This window comes from Melanerpes formicivorus, unplaced genomic scaffold (genome assembly GCF_026170545.1).
Source record: "Melanerpes formicivorus ecotype bairdi unplaced genomic scaffold, bMelFor1.0.p_v2 SCAF_38, whole genome shotgun sequence".
Lineage (NCBI taxonomy): Eukaryota > Metazoa > Chordata > Aves > Piciformes > Picidae > Melanerpes > Melanerpes formicivorus.
In genome coordinates, this window is record NW_027142390.1 from 1,231,999 (window position 1) to 1,250,307 (window position 18,309).

The window sequence follows — 18,309 nt, forward strand, 5'->3', positions numbered from 1 at the left end:
GCAGGACAAAGCAGATCCCATGATTTATTGGGGCTTAGCAGGCAGAGGAGCAGGACCCCAAGCTGCTGGGGCTTTGTGCCCTGCATAACTGAAGAGGCTTCAGCAGAGCTCTGTGGCTGGCAGGATTTGTCTGGCAGAGAGTCAGGGAAGTTATTGACCAAGTGTTAATAGAGCAGAATCACAACGATGGATAAACAGACAGAGGCTTGAAGATCTCAGCACCAGGAGTGGAGTCAAGAGAGGAATATTCAGTGCCCATAACCCTGAGGTACTTCAACTCAGTCTGCAATTGATTGCAAAACTGACACCAATTGGAATTGAATCCCCAATCAGTTCCCTGCCCCTCCATTCACCCAATCATTAACCACCATCTCCAGGATGGATTTGAGGCACTGACCCAAACAAATCCAAGCTTTCTGTGGGTGGAATTCTGCCTGAACCTCTTCCCTGCACCTCCATTCACCAAGTCATCAACCACCATCTCCAGTAAGGATTTAAGACCCTCCCCAACAAAGCCAACCTTTCTTCTGGGTGGATTTCTGCCTGAACCTTTTCCTTACACCTCCATTCACTAAATCATTTACCACCATCTCCAGTATGGATTTGAGGCACTGCCCCCAACAAATCCAAGCTTTCTGTGGGTGGATTTCTGCCTGAACCTCTTTCCTACACCTCCATTCACCAAATCATCAACCACCACCTCCAGTATGGATTTGAGACACTGCCCCCAACACATCCCAGCTTTCTGTGGGTGGAATTCTGCCTGAACCTCTTCCCTGCCCTTCCATTCACCAAATCATCAACCACCATCTCCAGCATGGATTTAAGACACTGCCCCCAACACATCCCAGCTTTCTGTGGGTGGAATTCTGCCTGAACCTCTTCCCTACACCTCCATCTGCCAAATCATTAACCACCATCTCCAGGATGGATTTGAGACACTCCCCAACAAATCCAAGCTTTCTGTGGGTGGAATTCTGCCTGAACCTCTTCCCTGCACCTCCATTCACCAAGTCATCAACCACCATCTCCAGTATGGATTTCAGACCCTCCCCAACAAAGCCAACTTTTCTTCTGGGTGGATTTCTGCCTGAACCTCTTCCTTACACCTCCATTCACCAAATCATCAACCACCATCTCCAGTATGGATTTAAGACACTCCCCAACACAGCCAAGCTTTCTGTGGGTGGAATTCTGCCTGAACCTCTTCCCTGCCCCTCCATGTGCTCAGCCTTGTTTGTCTTAGTCTGAGAAGCAAAGCCAAGCTGCACTTAACAAATAGATTCCCCTCTCTTTCCCTGCTGTTTTCCACTTGACATATGTTGCACTCCAGCAAGTCAAATCAGGTTATATTAGTGATCAAACTAAATCAAACAGCACAGCCAGGCTGGCTGAGGGAATATCCTATGAAGTGGTTCCATGGGTTGGGTTGGATGGGATTAACTCCATGGGTGACAGAAAGCATCACAAGAAGCACAGAGGGAAGGAGGAGGGGGTGGGAGAAAGAGGAGAGGGCCATCAGGGGCAGATGAAACACAGACAGGGATGGAGAGAGGTCAGCCTGCCTTTGGAGGTGTGCTTTCATTTCTTCCTCACCCTTCCATCTTCCCCCCCCCCAGCAAATCAGCCTAGGCAGGAACTTCCTCACAGCTCTTCAGCAGGTCCCAACTTGTTTCCTTAACTCATTGGATAAGTTCCTGTAGATGTCATCAGGCAAAGCAAGAGTTCTCTGTGCAGAGGGATTCACAGAGTGGTTGGGTTGGAAGGGACCCCAAAGCTCATCCAGCTCCAAGCCCCTCCCATGGGCAGGGACACCTCCCACCAGCACAGCTTGCTCAAGGTCTTATCCAGCCTGGCCTTGAACACCTCCAGGCAGGAGGCAGCCACAGCCTCCCTGGGCAGCCTGTGCCAGGCTCTCCCCAGCCTCACTGCAAAGAATTTCTTCCTCATCTCCACTCTCAGTCTCCCCTCCTCCAGCTCAAACCTATTGTCCCTTGCCCTGGCACTCCCAAGCCCTTGGCCTTCCCCAGCTCTCCTGGAGCCCTTCAGGTACCAGAAAGCTTCTCTGAGGTCTCTCTCTCTTCTCCAGGCTGAGCAGCCCCAATTCTCTCAGCCTGTCCCCACAGGGGAGGTGCTCCAGCCCTCTGAACATCCTTGTGGCCTCCCCTGGACCTGCCCCAGCAGCTCAGTGTTGCCTCATGGGGTGGCTGATGTTCTGCAGCCCCACTGCCCTCTGGCTGGTTGGCAGACTGTGTGCTCCCTCTCATGAGAGCCACAGGATTGTTCCAGCTGGAAAAGACCTCCAAGATCAAGCCCAAGCAGCAAACCACCACAGCCACCAAGGCATGTCCCACAGAGCCACCACCCTCCCTGTACCATGCCCAAGCTCAGTTGTCTAAGGGGCTGCTGCATGAGGGAATGATCTCCCTGGCCTCCTTCAACTCATTCACAAGAACCATTACATTCTCAGCCCTGCTTCTGCCAGAGCAGTTCCCCAAGCAGGAACCACATCAAGCTGAGCAGCCAGCGCCGCTGCACATGCTCAGAAGGAGCACACATGGAGTAAGTCAAAGTCTCTTAGCAGGATGAAGCCAGAAGTCTCAATTTGCTCATTAATGGAGATGTTCTCCAAGGAGATAACAAAGAAAGAGCTACCACTGACAGCACATCAAAGCAGCTGATGCAGACATGAAATTGCTGTCTGCTCCAGCCTGGGCTGCAGCAGCAGAAGTGTGGCCAGCAGGGCCAGGGAGGGGATTCTGCCCCTCTGCTCCACTCTGCTCAGACCACAGCTGCAGCTCTGGGGCCACTTCTGGAGCCTCTGTGCCAGGAAGGATCTGGAGGGGCTGGAAGGTGTCCAGAGCAGGGCCAGGAGGATGAGCAGAGGGCTGGAGCTGCTCTGCTGTGAGCACAGCCTGAGGGAGTTGGGGCTGTTCAGTCAGCAGAGGAGATGACTCTGCAGCAGGCTGCCCAGAGAGGTTGTGGAGTCTCCTGGTGTGGAGAGCTCCCAACCCCCCCTGGGCACTGTGCTGCTGGGCAAGCTGCTGTGGGAGCCCTGCTGGAGCAGGGGGTTGGGCTGGGTGAGCTCCAGAGCTCCCTTCCAAGCCTCACTTCACTGAGATGATGAAGTGTTAGAGCAGGAGGTGCTGGCTCTGATCTCCAGGTGATCAGAGAAACACTTCCAAGCACTGAGTTCATTCCCCATCCTGAAACACCCAAAGGTTTCCTTGCATTGGCTTGGGCATTAATTACCCAATCAATCTAAATTATTCCCTGTGAGCACAGCCTGAGGGAGTTGGGGTTGTGCAGGCTGGAGAGGAGAAGGCTCCCAGGAGACCTCACTGTGGCCTTCCAGGATCTGCAGGGGGCTGCAGGAAAGCTGGGGAGGGACTTGTGAGGGTGTCAGGGAGGGATAGGACTGGGGGGGATGGAGCAGAGCTAGAAGTGGGGAGATTGAGATTGGCTGTGAGGAAGAAGTTGTTGCCCAGGAGGGTGGTGAGAGCCTGGCACAGGCTGCCCAGGGAGGTGGTGGCAGCCTCCTGCCTGGAGGTGTTTGCAGCCAGGCTGGAGGTGGCTGTGAGCAACCTGCTGTGGTGTGAGGTGTCCCTGCCCATGGCAGGGAGTTGGAGCTGGCTGAGCCCTGAGCTCCCTTCCAGCCCTGCCAGCTCTGGGATTCCATGAAGTGATCCCCACGAGTTAGTTAACCCATTTCTAACCCATGCCTTCACCTGGAAGGAGCAAAGACTTCACAGTGTGTTGGCAGCTGCTGCACATCTGGAGATCCAGGACATCACAACCAAGAATATGATTTCTCTCAGTGAATGATGTAATCTTGAGACTCAGGGGGGGGTTACAGTATGGAAGGTGGTTAGGGAGCACACCCCCAGCCCAAGCACCCTCAACTTTGATTCACCATTGCCCAGGAGGGCTGTGGCTGTCCCCTCCTGGAGGTGTTCAGGGCCAGGCTGGATGAAGCTCTGAGCAGCCTGAGCTGGTGGGAGGGGTCCCTGCCCACAGCAGGGGCTTGGAGCTGGCTGAGCTTTGGGGTCCCTTCCAACCCAACCCTTCTGTGACTCTGTGATGATTTGGGGGAATTTGGATGATATAAAATCAACAATAAGTGCTGCCCAAAACCCACCCCTGGAGAGCATCACTGCTCTGGGTGGCTGGCAGCAGGACTGAGCCAACCACAGCTCAGCCTGGTGAAGCTCAAAGGCTTCTGCTGATCTGCAGGCAAGGCTTAGCCAACCCCCAGCCTCTTCCAGCAGGAGCTGGCCAAGCTGAGCATCAAATGGGGAACTATTCTCCCTCTGGCAGCCAACAGCTCTGCTCCTGGAGCTCAAGTCACAGCAATCTGACCCCCAGGGAGCTGCTGAGGCCTTGGCCATGGACCACAGTTTTAACCCCCCTCCCCACCTGGGCTTTTATCTCCATTCATTCATCCTGCTGCAGGTTCAGCACTGCCATGAATTATAGATGGAACCATTTGGGTAAAGCCATTGCACTGCACAAGTGGAAAGCTTTCAACACATCCCAGGAGAGGGGGGGGGGGAGGGAGGGGGCAGGGGGAAACCACTCCCAGAGGCAAAAAAAATAGGAAAAAGTTGAATATTAATTCTTAAGATTCTCCCCCCATGGGAAACAACCAAGAAGGAGAAGTCCTTACTGCAAGGATGACTGCAATTAGGAAGGCAAAGGGGGATACCACCCCCAGGGACTCAGGGTAGGGAGTTCTTTGCTCTAGAGAGCTCCTAACCCCACCTGGCTGAGCAGGAGGAGAAAGTTGTTTGCTGTGAGGGTGCTGGAGGCCTGGAGCAGGCTGCCCAGAGAGGTTGTGGAGTCTCCTGGTGTGGAGAGCTCCCAACCCCCCCGGTCCCTGTGCTGCTGGGCAGGGTGCTGTGGGAGCCCTGCTGGAGCAGGGGGCTTGGTGATCCCCAGAGCTCCCTTCCTAGCCTCACTACACTGAGATGATGAAGTGTTAGAGCAGGAGGTGCTGACTGAGCTCCAGGTGATCAGAGAAACACTTCAAGCACTTTGAGTTCATTACCCATCCTGAAACACCCCAAGGTTTCCTTGCATTGGCTTGGGCATTAATTACCCAATCAATCTCAATTATTCCCTGGGAGCACAGCCTGAGGGAGTTGGGGTTGTGCAGGCTGGAGAGGAGAAGGCTCCCAGGAGACCTCATTGTGGCCTTCCAGGATCTGCAGGGGGCTGCAGGAAAGCTGGGGAGGGACTGCTGAGGGTGTCAGGGAGGGACAGGACTGGGGGGGATGGAGCAGAACTAGAAGTGGGGAGATTGAGATTGGCTGTGAGGAAGAAGTTGTTGGGCAGGAGGGTGGTGAGAGCCTGGCACAGGCTGCCCAGGGAGGTGGTGGCAGCCTCCTGCCTGGAGGTGTTTGCAGCCAGGCTGGAGGTGGCTGTGAGCAACCTGCTGTGGTGTGAGGTGTCCCTGCCCATGGCAGGGGCTTGGAGCTGGCTGAGCCCTGAGCTCCCTTCCAGCTCTGGGATTCCCTGCTGCTGACTAAGAGGAATTCTTTGATTGCCACCTTTCAGAGTGAGGAATTCACAGCTCCCCAAGACATCTTCCTCAAGAGCTGGGAATAATGAAGTGTTGAATGGAAAGGGCTGCCAAGGGGCTGCCAGCTCCTTCCCCATGGGAGCCTCTCCCAACCTCTGCAGCACTCAACAAGTATTTTTTTTTCCCCCTTTTTATCCACAGGTTGACCTCCTAATGACCAAATCTGCTGTAGCCAAATTAAGCCAAATGTCAGTGGCCCTGTCAATCTTGATCAGCTCCCCCAGGCAGAGCAATCACATCTCCAGCAGAGGAATCCAAAGTTCACTTTCCATGGCTCTGGTTATTTACTCAGCCAACTAAAAACTAAACATATAGACGTGAAAAGCAGGCTTTGCCCTGAGCAAACCAGGCTGGAGAAGAACAAATCTGGGTGCACAAACAGGGGAATGCAAGAGCAAACAGAGCCAAGAGGAGGAAAAGAGCAGAATGAAGTCACCCACTGGAAGGGAAAGAAATGTTTGGCCTGGCTCTGGCTCTGCTCTGAAGGGATCCAAACCATCAGAGGGGAGAGAGTAGCTCCTACAGGAAAGTGCAACCTGCTCCTGGGTCTCAGCCCTGCCCTGATCTGGGCTGCTTTGCTTTGGGTTTTTCTTGCCAGATGATTCCATTTTGAGGCAAGTTTTGGAAAGACCTTCTGGATGTTGTTGGGTTTGATTGGTGGTGATGAGCACCCAAGCCCCAAGTGCACCAACACAGAGTGCAGCAGGCTGGAAAGGGACCCTCCAAGGTCATCTTGCCCAACTCTTCTGTGGCTTGCTGGTACTCAGCAGCTCACCCTGCAGCAGGGAGGTATTCAGGACCAGGTTGGATGAGGCTTGGAGCAACCTGGGCTGGTCAGAGGAGGCCACAGCAGTGATGGGAGGGCTGGAAGCCTTCTGCTGTGAGGCCAGGCTGAGAGAGTTGGGATTGTTCAACCTGCGGACAAGAAGGCTCCAGGGAGAGGCTCCTGGTGGCCTTTCAGGCTTCAAGGGGCTGAGAAGAAAGCTGGGACAGACATTCCCTAACCCTTGCTCAGCCTCTTCCTGCTCCTCTGCCAGCTGAGAGCTGTGTGAGCACAGGATGCTACAAGGAATTTGATGCAGGTGCTGCCCAGAAGCGATCTCAGGGCTGGCTGCAGGTTTAAGCATGTAGCTGCTGGCAGCATTTCCATGGCTTCCCCTCAGATACACCCAGACACACACAGGTCAAGGTGCTGCTGACTGAAATGCCCCAAACACCTGGGACTCCTCTTACCTCTGCTGCTGAAAGGCTTGGGAACTGTTGAGGATCTTCCCAAAGAGAGGAATTGGCCACTGGAATGTGCTGCCCAGGGAGGTGGTGGAGTCCCCAGCCCTGGAGGTGTTCAAGAAAGGCTTGGATGTGGCACTTGGAGCCATGGTTGAGTTGTCAAGGAGGGGTTAGGTATTAGGTAATAGGTTGGACTTGATGATTCTATGATTCTGAGCTGCCCCTGCTCATGGCAGGGGGGTTGGAACTGGATGATGCTCAAGGTCCCTGCCAGCCCAACCCATTCTGTGAGCCTCTTCCAGCAACACCGCCACTAAGGACCTCCAAAGGATGCTGCACGCTTGGCAAGCAGGCTGTGAACTGTGCCAGGAGGTGTCCTTCACAGCTCTGAGCCATTAATAACACAGCTCCACAGGCTGAGAGCATTGCAGAGGGTTGAGAATTAGATGTTAATTCATTATTTAAAGTTTCCTTCTAAAAATGAGACATCAGATGGAGAGCCCAAGATAGTTTTTCCTTGATTACTCTGTTGGCTCCAACACAAAGTTGTTATTTAACAAGCAGGAGCAGAGAGGAGCGAGAGCAGGTTGTGCTAGGCAGCTATTTATAGACTCCAGGAGGAGAACACAGGGATGGAGAGGAATAAAACCACACCAGCAAGAGCTGGTGATGCCTCACCTGAGATTCCTCAGCTGGTGGGGAGGGCTCTCAGTGACACGAATGCCAACTCCAGCACGCTCCGCGTCGCCCTCCCAGCACCAGCAACACATTCCAGACACCTCCTTACAAGTCCCACTCCTCATTAACTTTGATGATCACAGCCTTAAAGAGCCTGGGCTTTGGGTGGGTGACTTCTCAATTCTCCCTCTTCTCCTTCCTCAGGCTGAGCTGCAGATCTGCATTCAGCAGAGCGTGCCAGATCGATGCTGCCTCTGAACACAAACACTTGCTGCTGCATGGGGAATCATCTGAAGCCTCAGAGCCACTTCCCCCACCAACACTTCCATGCAAGTGCAGAGTTAGAGGGCTTGGAATCTGCACTTCATCTGCCTGACTAAGTGCTGTGTCCTGAGCCTGGGTCACAGCCACCCCGTGAACACTCCAGGCTTGGAGCAGAGTGGCTTTAGAACCGCCCAGGGGAGAAAGGACCTGAAGGTGTGGGTGGAAAACTGACTGAAGATAAACCAGTGTGTGCTCAGGGGCCAAGAAGGCAGACTGCCAGCATCCTGCCTTGGATCAGCAAGAGGCTGAGCAGCAGGAGCAGGGCAGGGATGGTGTCCCTGGGCTGGGCACTGGGGAGGCCACACCTGGAATCCTGGGTTCAGTTTTGGGATCCTCACCCCCAGAAGGACATTGAGGGCTGGAGCAGGTCCAGAGAAGGGCAACCAAGCTGGGGAAGGGTCTGGAGAACTGGGCAGGGGAGGAGCAGCTGAGGGAACTGGGGGTGTTGAGCCTGGAGGAGAGGAGGCTGAGCAGAGACCTCCCTGCTCTCTGCAACTACCTGAAGAGAGGTTGGAGCCGGGGGGCGGGGGTTGGCTTCTTCTCCTAAGGAGCAAGCAATAGGACGAGCAGAAGTGGCCTCAGGTTGCCTCAGGGGAGGTTTAGGCTGAGTGTCAGAATAGACTAAACCAGGTTGGAAGAGACCTTCAAGATCATTGTGTCCAACCTATCATCCAACACCACCTGAACAACTAACCCATGGCACCAAGCACCCCATCAAGTCTCCTCCTGAACACCTCCAGTGATGGTGACTCCACCACCCCCTTGGGCAGCCCATCCCAATGGGCAATCACTCTCTCTGTGTAAAACGTCCTCCTAACCTCCAGCCTGAACCTCCCCTGGCACAGCCTGAGACTGTGTCCTCTTGTTCTGGTGCTGGCTGCCTAGGAGAAGAAACCAACCCCCATCTGGCTACAACCTCCCTTCAGGTAGTTGTAGAGAGCAAGAAGGTCTCCCCTGAGCCTCCTCTTCTCCAGGCTAAGCAGCTCCAGCTTCATCAGTCCTCACAGGGCTGTGCTCCAAGCCCCTCACCCCTCAAGCCCCTCAGCAGCAGTTTCTCCCTCTAAAGAGCTGTCAAACCCCAGCCCAGGCTCTCCGGGGCAGTGGTGAGATTCCCATCCCCCTAGGGATGGAAAAGCCATGGAAATGTGGTGCTGAGGGACACGGCTCAGTGGTGGACTCAGCACTGCCCACTTACTGCCTAGACCTGACCTCAGAGACCTTTGCCAGCCTCAGTGACTCCACGACTGTGAGCAGCCTGCAGCAGATCAGAAGTGATTCAGCTGCAGACCCTCACAGAGATCTACATCTGAAGGGGATTTTTGACCTTCAATTCGACCACTTTGGTGCCCAGGAGCAGGAAACAACAATCTGCTCAGCCACTAAAAAACACCCAAAGAGAATAAATTCAAGTCTGAGAAGTCTTCAAAGATCAGACTCCTGCCCCAGGGCCACAGAGCTGCCAGAGCCCTGTGCTTCAAGTGCTAATTGCTTGGAGGGAGCCTTCCACTGTCAAACCTCTGTGCCAGCAGCATTATGGACTTCTAATGGCCTTAATTAAAGGGCTTGTGTTTAGCCACCTCAGTTTAGACATGAAATTAAAGTCCTACCAGCTGCCACTCACCTCCATGAAGGGTTTTACAGGCTCTGACTTCCCAGCTCCTGTGTTTTTTCCCCCTGCTGTGTTGCTTTCCTGCAGCCCTCCCTCCCCAGCCCTCCCCAATAAATCTTCATTATGGAGACACCTTTATTGTACTCGACCACACGCACCTTCCTGGGGGGGGAGGGGGGCGAAAAAGCCTTCCTGCCATCAAAACGAGGGCTGGCAGAGCATGATTTACAGTAATTAGCAAGATGAAGAGCCACAATTAACTGCAATTAGACAACAGAAGAGTGAAGGAGAAAAATCACCCCGCGGCGCCTCGGTAAATAAGGCCACGGCTGGGGAAGCTTCTTGCAGGTGAAGCAGAGCACAGCTGGGCAGCCTCAGCCCCAGGCCACAAGACTTCTTCGTGCCAAGGAGAGTGTTTGCCAGGCAGGAGCACAGCAGCTTCCAGGGCTGATGCCACACAGCCACAAGGTGCACAGGTTGCTGCTGCTCTGAGGAGCGAGTCGGGTTGCAGGAGTTGGGGCTGCTCAGCCTGGAGAGGAGGGGGCTGCAGGGAGACCTCAGAGCACCCTGCCAGGACCTGAAGGGGCTCCAGGAGAGCTGGGGAGGGACTATGGACAAGGACTGGGAGTGCCAGGATGAGGGACTATGGATTTGAGCTGGGAGAGGGGAGATTGGGACGAGGAAGAGATTGTTGGCAGTGAGGGTGGGGAGACTCTGGCACAGGCTGCCCAGGGAGGCTGTGGCTGCCTCCTCCCTGGAGGTGTTGAAGGCCAGGCTGGATGAGGCCCTGAGCAGCCTGGGCTGGTGGGAGGGATCCCTGCCCATGGCAGTGGGTTGGAGCTGGCTGAGCTTTGAGCTCCCTTCCCACCCAACCTCTCTGTGGATCTCTGAGTTTGTAGCACTGAAAGCTCACAGAGTGCCTGGCTGCCAAGCTGGCCAATAGAGGGACAAATGCAAGGTGCTGATGGACCAGAGCAGATACCAGAGAAGCATTAAGGCTGAAAAGGACCTTCAAGATCATCAGGTTACATCAACCCAAGCCCATGGCTGTGAAAACAAGTCACAAAGTGCCCTCCCTAGGTGGTGTTTGAACACCTTCAGGGATGATGACTCCATCCAAAGGAGGAGAGGGAGCAGAGGAAGAGCTTCAGGCAGGTGAGGAAGGAGTGAGGCAAAACAAAGGGTAAGGTAACCCTCAAGCTGAAACACTGAGTCCTTGAGTTATCAGCCTTAGGGCAGGTTGGGTTTAACTCCTTATTGATTATTACCAACCTGGATATGTTAATTGGATGAGCTAGTGGGAGCCAGGAGGGTTCAATCACATCAGAGCTATGGCTGGGAGGAACCACAGGATGCTGAGCCACAGAATGACTCCACTGTACCACTGTGGGTGTGTGGAGACAGAGAACCACAGCTGTGGTTGGGTGAAAGATGAAGCTCTTGGAAAGCAACAAGGAGGAATTCTGTTCCTTACCAGGAGCTCATCAGTCAGAAACAAAAGAGGAACCAGGAATGCTTCACACAGGACAGGAGTGTGCAGTTAAAGAGGAAGCTCAGTGCTGTTGCACATCGTTTCCCCAGCAGACAGGAGCACAAAGAGCTCAGTTCCCAGCCTCATCTGCAGTGTTGGGAGCCTTTGCCCAGGGAAGAGGAATTGCAACCTGCAGAAGTACTGCAGAGAGCTGCGTGGATGGTCAAGAAGTGGGAGACAGAGCAGGAGAACAGACCCAAAAGTGCTGCTTTAGCCTCCAAAGTTAGCTGGATTTGGGTGCCAAGAAATAAGTTAGGGAGAGAGAAAAAGAAACAGTTATGAAGTAAGACAAAGTTGGGGGGGAATAGAGATAAAGTTGGCTGCAAGCTCAACATTTTAAATATCAGAAGAATGAAGTCCTGGAGTAACCTCCCAGCTCTCCAGAGGAGGGAGGGAGGAGCTGAAGCAGCAAAGCTGTGGCACTCTGTGAGGAAGGTGTGATGCTGATGCCTGTGAAAGCCTCTTGCTCACCCAGGAGAGCACACAGACAGCCACCTGGGGACCACCAGCCACGGCTGCCTCACTCCTGCACCTTCTGCTGCCTTCCTACACAGAGTTATCTACCCTGGAGGGTTGAAATTATTCCTCCCCTCCCCAGCTGCTTTGGAGAGCTAACCCCGAGAATGAAACTTGCCAGACCAGCTCAGCTGGAAGCAAGTGAAGCTCTGCTTACAAGCAAAAGAAACTCAGCTTACAAGCAAAGCTACAGACCAGAAACACAGAGTGCAGTGAACGTGTACAAAACACTGCTTACAGTTTATAGACTCACAGAGCTGCCAGGGCTGGAAGGGAGCTCAGGGCTCAGCCAGCTCCAACCCCCTGCCATGGGCAGGGACACCTCACACCACAGCAGGTTGCTCACAGCCACCTCCAGCCTGGCTGCAAACACCTCCAGGCAGGAGGCTGCCACCACCTCCCTGGGCAGCCTCTGCCAGGCTCTCACCACCCTCATGGGGAACAACTTCTTCCTCACAGCCAATCTCAATCTCCTCACTTCTAGTTCTGCTCCATCCCCCCCAGTCCTATCCCTCCCTGACCCCCTCCAAAGTCCCTCCCCAGCTTTCCTGCAGCCCCCTGCAGATCCTGGAAGGCCACAATGAGGTCTCCTGGGAGCCTTCTCCTCTCCAGCCTGCACAACCCCAACTCCCTCAGGCTGTGCTCACAGCAGAGCAGCTCCAGCCCTCTGCTGCTCCTCCTGGCCCTGCTCTGGACACCTTCCAGCCCCTCCAGAGCCTTCCTGGCACAGAGGCTCCAGAACTGGTCCCAGAGCTCCAGCTGTGGTCTGAGCAGAGTGGAGCAGAGGGGCAGAATCCCCTCCCTGGCCCTGCTGGCCACACTTCTGCAGCAGCCCAGGCTGGAGCAGACAGCAATTTCATGTCTGCATCAGCTGCTTTGATGTGCTGTCAGTGGTAGCTCTTTCTTTGTTATCTCCTTGGAGAACATCTCCACTAATGAGCCAATTGAAGCTTTGAAGCAAAGATGATTCAAGGTTCTCCTTGTACATGAAACATGATCTCACAAACCCATTTGGAAGGTCCCCAAGAGGAGCTTCCTTACTGACAAGCCCAGGGGACATTCACCCCACCATCAGCCACCAGGAGTCACTCCAGAGTGCTTCACCCAACCAGCTCCACCTTGCTGGGTGCACCAGGCTGACATCCAGGTCTGTAATGCTTGGACAAGGTCCCACACACACCCCCAGCACTCGATCTCAGGAGGATCTTGACTAAACGAGCCTGAAAACAAACTTCCAGAGGGAAATAGCCAAGGATTTAGTGCTGAGAACCTCTAAGAAGGGATGAGACAAACCCCAGTACGGAGCCAAACCTTTATGCTGCTGAATTTACTGCCCCTTTTGGGCTTAACTAAAGCCAAACTTCAGGCAAGAGAGTCCTGAGAGCAGTCATCTGCCAACACATCGAGATAATTAACTGTGCCTTCACATAAGAGGTCTTCTGGATCTGCAGAGAGGCAGGAAGCCCACACTGAGCACAGTTAATTACTCTACTCAATGATGATAAACTACTACTAAAGGCATCCCAGTTCTGGAGCCTCATTTCTTCCCCAGGTTTCTCAGATTCCAGTTATTATTGCAGATGAAAGATGAAGTCACACACACAAAAAACCACCCCAACAGCCGTTTTTAATGCCCCAACAAGGTACTTATTGGCAAGGCAGGAAAATCTTCAGCCCATAATCAGATACCAAAAGGAGAATAAAAATCAATCACTCCAGAGCTGCACACTGAACATGACACCAGAGCTCCTCGCTGATAACCCAGGAAATATCGACTGCGCGGTTCCTTTCAGGCACAATTTGTTGTCCCAGGAGTTATTTCAGCTCTGACAGATAAAAGTTCTCACCAATCATTTCCCTTCATCAGGCAGAGCACAGGCATCATCACCTGGGAAGAGCTCTCTCCTCAGGGCAAATAGGTCGTGCTCTGAGACCTGGCCCCTGCGCCGCCGCCGGCCCCTGCCCCCTCGGAGCGCCGCCGCCGGCCCCCGGCCCCTGCCCCCTCGGAGCTCCGACGCCGGCCCCCGGCCCCTGCCCCCTCGGAGCGCCGCCGCCGGCCCCCGGTCCCTGCTCCCTCGGAGCGCCGCCGCCGGCCCCTGCCCCCTCGGAGCTCCGACGCAGGCTCCCGGCCCCTGCCCCCTCGGAGCGCCGCCGCCGGCCCCCGGCCCCTGCCCCCTCGGAGCGCCGCCGCCGGCCCCCGGCCCCTGCCCCCTCGGAGCGCTGCCGCCGGCCCCCGGCCCCTGCCCCCTCGGAGCGCCGCCGCCGGCCCCCGGCCCCTGCCCCCTCGGAGCTCCTCCACCACATCCTCGCTCAGAAGCATCCAGAACTTCTCTGACTACAACCCCCAAGCCTAGAAGCAAGCACGAGGAGTCCAGCTCCCCCTTCTCGTAAGGGCCAGAGGGTTGCAGCTCGCTTCCCAAGGTCAGCAGACACTTCATGGTTGTAGCAGTGCTCACCGGGCAAGTGTTTAGCAGTCTGCTCTTATCCCAGCCCCACCACCCCTCCAAGGCAGGTACCTCACTCCTCAGCGTTGCTCAGAGATGTCCTCAGCGTTGTTCAGAGCTGTCCTCACCAAGCTCCAGCTGAACCTTGTGAAGCTACCCCCACACCTTCCTCCCCTTAAGAAGCCTCCCCAGGCCCTCAGCACCCTGATTTGCCACCCAGAGAAACAGCTGCAGAATAAACAGGGCTGAGCCCACCAACCCAGCACCCCCCAGGCTGTGTCTAATTAGTGTTGATGGTTCCACTCTGCTTCAGCTTCATCCAAGCCCACCAAGAAACACCTGCCCTGCAGAAGGTCACCACAAGGCTTGGGGGCTCTGGGCTGCTTCTGTGTTACAGGGGTGGGAATTAAAGAGGGGTTAGGACACTCCTGCAGGTCTGCTCCAAAGCTCTCCTGTGTTCAACACTGAACTTTTGCAGGTCTTATCTCCAAGCCCTCTGCGGTGCTGCCATGGTGAGACTCAGTGCCCAGGTGGTCCTGGCTCATCTGTATCCCTCCCAGAGGTCTCCTTGATTGACACCTTGAGTAATGATGATGATGATGATCAGCTGCAGCTTGGCTTAATGAGTTGAACTGCTCAGCCCTTCTCCTCCCCCACATCCCCAGAATCATAGAACTGTTTAGGTTGGAAAAGCCTTCTAAGGTCATTGGGTCCAACCATCAAACCATGATGGCCACCAAACCCTGGCCCCAGGTGCCATGGGCACAGGTTTCCTGCACACCCCCAGCCATGGGGACTCCACCACCTCCCTAGGCAGCCTGTGCCAGTCCCTGACCACTCCTGCAGCACAGAAATTGTTCCTCATCTCCAACCTAACCCTCCCCTGGCACATTTTCAGGCCAGTTCCTCTCCTTCTATCACCTGGTCCTAGGGAGAAGAGACTAAGCCACACCTGGCTGCAGCCTCCTCTCAGGGAGCTGCAGAAAGCAAAGAGGTCTCCCTCAGCCTCAGCCTCCTCTTCTCCAGACTGGCTCCAACCCCAGCCTCACTGCAGCCTCCTCTCAGGGAGCTGTAGAGAGCAAAGAGGTCTAATAAGATCCCCTCTCAGTCCTCTGTTCTCCAGACTGAGCAGCCCCAGGCCTCTCAGCTGCTCCTCACCAAACCTGTCCTCCAGACCCTTCACCAACCCTTCCCTGGAGACACTCCAGCCCCTCAGTGTCCTTCTTGGAGTGAGGGGTGGGGTAGTGCTGGAGTTGGTAGTGCTGGGTTAGTGGTTGGAGTTGATGATCATAGGATCATGGAATCACAGAACCATCAATTCATGGAATCATAGAATCAGGGAATGGGTTGGGTTGGAAGGGACCTGTAAAGGTCACCTAGTCCAAGCCCCCTGCAGTCAGCAGGGATCTTAAAGGTCTTTTCCAACCAAATCAGCTCCGTGCTTCCATGATTCTAGGAGCACACAGACATGTTACAGCAGAGCACAGATGTCCCTTCCAGCCCCAACCATCCTGGCATCACAGCCTCAGCATACAGAACTTTAGGATCCTCATGTGCCCTCCAGCCACAGTGTGGCCAGCAGGAGCAGGGAGGTCATTCTCCCCCTGTGCTCAGCACTGCTCAGGCCACACCTTGAGTCCTGTGTCCAGCTCTGGGCTCCTCAGGATAGGAAAGATGTTGAGCTGCTGGAAGGTGTCCAGAGAAGGGAGAGGAGTCTGGAGCACAGCCCTGTGAGGAGAGGCTGAGGGAGCTGGGGTTGCTTAGCCTGGGGAAGAGGAGGCTCAGGGGAGACCTTCTTGCTCTCTGCAACTGCCTGAAGGGAGGTTGGAGCCAGGTGGGGGTTGGTCTCTTCTCCCAGGCAGCCAGCACCAGAACAAGAGGACACAGTCTTAAGCTGCGCCAGGGGAGGTTCAGGCTGGAGGTGAGGAAGAAATTCTTCATAGAGAGAGTGATTGCCCATTGGGATGTGCTGCCCAGGGAGGTGGTGGAGTCCCCATCCCTGGAGGTGTTCAAGAAGAGCCTGGCTGAGGCCCTTGGTGCCATGGTTGAGTTGATCAGATGGTGCTGGGGGAGAGGTTGGACTGGGTGATCTCAAAGATCTTTCCAACCTGGTTCATTCTATTCTATTCCAATATACAGCCTTGGGGTACAGCACTTGGTGATCCTCACAACAGGTTGAAGATCCCAAGACATAAAAGCCTGGAATTGTGAGCTGGAGAAGCTGTGCTTCCCTGGCAGCTTCCCACTCTGAATGAAACACCTTCCCCAGGAGCTGGGCAGGCTGCAGTCACAGCTGAGCTTGTTAATTATGTTGTGCAAGGAGCACGATGCTGAACTCCTTCCTGGTGAATGATTTATTAACTCCAGCAGCAGAAAACCTCCTCTCTAGCACTAACACACCAAAGACAAAGGAGGTAATTACCGTGCCCAAAGCACTTTAACTCCATTCCCCTGCCGCACCCAGCACCACCGTGCCCTAAATCACTGCTCATTTCCTCCTCTTGGTGCTGAGATGTTCAGCAGCAGCCTTGGCTCGCAGTCACTTTGGGGCAATTCCTGACGGAACAGATGAGGGCTGCGGAGGGGAGCTGCCAGCTGGTAACAAACTGCTGGCTCCAGGAGGAGTCATTGGTGTGCCAGGCTCCAGCAGCAGCTCTCATGAGTCTGCCTGGGCTGGCAGGACAGGAGTCACGCTGGAGAGAGTGCTGAAGGACTTTGGGTCGCTGCATCTGCAAAGCAGTTTAGCAGTGCTCCTGAAACCCACAGGATCACAAAATCACAGAGCCACAGGAGCAGGGAAACAAGGAGCAGGGAATCAGAGAATCCTGGCTTCTAGAACTGGAGAGTCATAGATTAGGATAGAATAAACCAGGTTGGAAGAGACCTTCAAGATCATGGAGTCCAACCTATCATCCAACACCACCTAATCAACTAACCCATGGCACCCAGCACCCCATCAAGTCTCCTCCTGAACACCTCCAGGGATGGGGACTCCACCACCTCCCCAGGCAGCCCATTCCAGTGGGCAATTACTCTCCCTGTGTAGAACTTCTTCCTAGCATCCAGCCTGAACCTCCCCTGGCGCAGCTTGAGACTGTGTCCTCTTGTTCTGGTGCTGGCTGCCTGGGAGAAGAGATTCATAGGGTGGCCAAATCACAGCCACAGCATCATACAATCATAGAATCACAGATTCATAGAATCACAGAAGCATAGAATCACAAAATCACAGAGCCAGAGGGTCACAGGAGCAGAGGAACACGGGAGCAGGGAGTCAGAGAGTCGTAGACTCTAGCACTACAGAGTCAGAGCTTCGGAGGAGAGTGACCAAATCACAGCCACAGGATCACAGAAGCATAAAAGCATAGAATCAGAGAATCAAAGAATCACAGAATCATGGAATCATCACAGCAAAATAACATCATGGAGCAATAAAGTCACAGAATTCTAGAAACACAACAGTCACAGAGTCCTCAGGTCACAGCATCCCGGAGGCATAAAACCACAGAATCAGGGAGTCACAGAGTCAGGGATGCATGAAACCACAGAATCAGAGAATCAGAGAATCACAGAATCCCAAACCCACAGAATCCCAAACCCACAGCTTCACAGAACAGCCACAGGGATCGTTTGGGCTGACAAAGGCCTCCAGGGTCACCCAGGCCAACCCTCAACCCACCCCGACCCCGGGCCATCAAACCAGGGCCCCTAGCGCCGTGGCCCCGGGGCTCTGGGAGGCCTCCAGGGCTGGGGACACTGCAGCAGCTCCCTGGGCAGGCCGTTCCCGTGCCTGGCCACCCTTTCAGGAGCTCATGTTCCCCGGTCTGGCGTCGAGCCTCTCCCCCTCCCAGCGCTGGGACCTCTCGCTGCGCCGGCAGTGACTCTGCAATCAGCTCCTCTCCATCACCCGCATTCATTTCAAATGCCTGCGCCTCACTCCGCGGAGATGTTTCATTCCTCCTGTCTGGCACCTCTCCCAAACGAGCAGATAAAACACCGGCGTGCTGGGGGGGGAACAAAAGACCCAGCAGCAGGAGCTGCTCAGACAAATCTCTGACGCCTGATTGCCGCTCCCGAGCTCCCCTTGTGCCCGCGCACCGCTCGCTCGCAGCCTGCCTCGCCTCCAAATTGATGTCAAAAGACGACGTGGGGGGGAGGAAAAAGAACCACGAGCCCAAAGCCAAGCTAAAAAAGGGGCAGACAAGGTGTAATTTTTAAGGGGAAGCATAAACACTGTCAAAAGCAATAGAGCTAAGTGGAGCTTGGCTGCCTCTTACCGAGGCTGCCTCTGTAGTGGGAGTAAATCAGAGGAGATCACAGCGTGAGGCTTTGGCATGACAGGAGGATCACTTCCAGCTCCAGGAGGCATGGAAGTCTCGCCTGGATGAGCAGCACAGCTGGC